This window comes from Cryptomeria japonica, chromosome 8 (genome assembly GCF_030272615.1).
Source record: "Cryptomeria japonica chromosome 8, Sugi_1.0, whole genome shotgun sequence".
Lineage (NCBI taxonomy): Eukaryota > Viridiplantae > Streptophyta > Pinopsida > Cupressales > Cupressaceae > Cryptomeria > Cryptomeria japonica.
This window is the reverse complement of record NC_081412.1, coordinates 529,726,288-529,729,188: the sequence shown is the minus strand read 5'-3', so window position 1 is coordinate 529,729,188 and position 2,901 is coordinate 529,726,288. Positions and strand designations below refer to the sequence as shown.

The window sequence follows — 2,901 nt, the reverse complement described above, 5'->3', positions numbered from 1 at the left end:
CAACAGAGCAGCAATCCGAAGCAGAATATCCTCTCTCTAAAACTCCAACGGCAGCCATGGAAGACGCACCCAAACAGGAACCCGAGAAGGAAGATCTTCTGTCGCATTAAAACCACTATGCCAGGGCTTAATGAACAAGCCAACATGATTGTAAAAATATGGCCCTCCTTCAAAAACACGATTACGGTCCGAGATACTAGAAAAATCGACCATGAAATAGCCATTTGCAGCTACCAATAAATCAAAATCCCCCTCAACATGCCAGGATCGACGGATCCAAGATTCTAATGCTGAGAGAGGAATCCGAATACCCAAGAACTTGCAGATCAAAACATGTTGGCTCCAATAAGCGATATCGTCCTGGACAGATTCCGGAGAGATAACCAAAACAGGCCGATCTTGACTCCGCGGCAGACATCCGTTCACTTTCTTGAGCTTAGAGCTCTCCCCCACAAAAGATGACTCCAATTTTTGTGCATGCATAGCCTCTGAAAGTTTTTGAGATGGCTTCGAGCCTGTAAAAACCAGACTATTGGAAACCACCACCATAGTCCCACCCAACTCACTCGGGCTCCAACCAACCCTTACTCCACCGCTTCCACCAACCACTTCCCCCCCACCGAACAATCCTCCCACCAGACCGTCACCCACCCAAACCCCCGCACCACTCCACACCCAGCAGCGAACACACAAAGGCAAACAGGAAAAAAGAAAAGGAAAGAACACATGTAGGAGCCACCAAAGGGAAAGGCACATGCAAGAGCCACCACGCAGCCTTAGAGGCTGCGCATGGCCTTACCTGCGCACAGGAACGCCATCCGCATCAGCTATTCTTCTGATGTTGCTTCTTTTTTTGATGTGGTTGATGCATGAGGCTTGACAGCCATTTCCTGGTTGGTAAGGCCTCAACTGCAGAAAGGATGTCGGTATATCTTAAAATAATTTATTTAATGAATTGCCACTCCTACTGAATGAAAATATTACACAATCCTCCAACAATTACATTGAATGCTCCAGCAGACACCCACATGGAAAAGTACAGACAATGATAATGGATAAACAACGGGATAAGACTAAGGCATAAATATATATTTATATTCAGTATGAGTTTTGTAGTTGGCATACAAGAGAGATTCATTCATTTTTTTCCAACTATAGCAAGAAAATGTACCGACATTTCAAGGGACATAAAGGCGTTAAGTCCTTGTCTGTTTTCATGTCGAAATTTTTTCAAGCTTGATTAGATTGAAATCCTATACAGAGCATTTGATAGATGTGTAAGATAAATAATTTGTGGTGCAATCAAATTCTACAAAATGGCATTTGAACATAAAGTTTGCTTGGTGGGTGCTAGGGAATTGCTGACTAAGTAGTGGTTGTAGCCCACAAGAAAGTGACGGTGAGAGGAACTGGATCCAAATAGAGGATGAAAAGACTGCTCAATCAGAAAAAGGGATTGAATAGCATACAGTTTGAGAGCATTGGTAAACACAAGGATTTGGAGCAGTCCTAGGGGAATAAATGCAATGCTTCTCCACATAATCTTATTGATGGAGGCTGTTGTCTTTGCTAGACCAAAGCCCCATTAATAAGATTATGTGGAGAAGCATTGTCTAGCATTAGAAAACACAAGGATCTGAAGCAGCTTCACTGGAGATCAAATCCAATGTTTTTCTTCATAATCTCATTATGAGGCTGTTGTTTTATCATTAGATGTCCAGTAAAGACAACAGTTCTATAAATAAGACTCTGTGAAAAAGCATTGCATTTGTTCTGGTGGGGCTGTTCCAAATCCTTGTGTTTTCTAAGCCCCTCTCATAAAACTTTTGCCATTCAACCTCTTTTCCTGATTGAGCAGTCTCTTCTTTGGATCCACTGTCCCTCTCACCTCCACTTTCTTGTGGGCTACATCCTCTACACACTCCAGCAAATCTGGAGCAACCATCAAGCAAAAGTTATGTACAAATACTATTTCGGAGAATGCACTCTTCATTTGGAGAGCAACTGGAGATTTTCTCTGTGCAGTCGTGGCACAGCGCATATGGTATTCAGAACAATGATTTGAACCTGCAAAATGTTAAATGAATTATAAGGAGATCATCATCATAGAATGGTCTAAAATGGCTACATATTAAACAGCCTACATTTTATTGTTATTTAAGGTTTTGGATGTCTCAAATAAAGAAACGAATCATCATTGTATTGGACTACCATTGTTACACTCTGCCTAATAAAAATACATAATAAAACTTAAAATTAATCAGCCAAGCTTTGCCCAATATAAGACTATGAAAAATCACGATGGTGCTACCCCTGGCATTGTTAATGCTTCTACAGAGCTCAGCAGCTGAGTTGTTGCTGGCCTTTTTGCAATCCTCCAGCTAAACATTCTCCAATTGAGTTCTAACAATGTAGATGTTGAAGTCCCGTGATTTCTTAGCTGCATCCTCTAATTCAGCTCTTCTCGTGTAATCATATTTGTAAGAAGCACTAAAATGAAAGAAGAAACTTCTGAAAGTTGAGAGAACTACAAGCTGCAAGATAGTTAGCCTGCTCCCATCATAAATAAAGAAATTCTGCTTAAAAAGTAGGTTCGAATTCACCAGTTGGCATTGATATGCTGCTTACAAGAAGGAAACTTTCCACCATGTAATGGAACACTACAAATAATATCAATGCAGGGTTATATCATTTGTTTTGGCATTTATATGTACTTACAAACGTTGATGTTTTATTAAGTTTTTAGTATTTAAGATTTACTGAAAAGGTTGCAGGTTGATTGGTGAGAATGATTGATGTTAAAATATAAATTTTAAGAATTCAATGAAAGTTAAGTTTGATCTTTAAATGACTTTGACAGAATAATCCCTCTAATTATAACACCTTAACTAAATTGTTTAA

General features: G+C 39.7%; 1 long non-coding RNA gene across 1 annotated transcript; it reads right to left on the bottom strand.

The window, feature by feature from the left end:
- Positions 1 to 1,068: 1,068 nt before the first annotated feature.
- On the bottom strand, positions 1,069 to 2,659 carry LOC131055425 (uncharacterized). The gene is made up of 2 exons (XR_009108349.1): positions 2,312 to 2,659; positions 1,069 to 2,067 (listed from the first exon to the last, which is right to left on the bottom strand). It is a non-coding gene; the product is annotated as an uncharacterized LOC131055425 (long non-coding RNA).
- Positions 2,660 to 2,901: the final 242 nt, after the last annotated feature.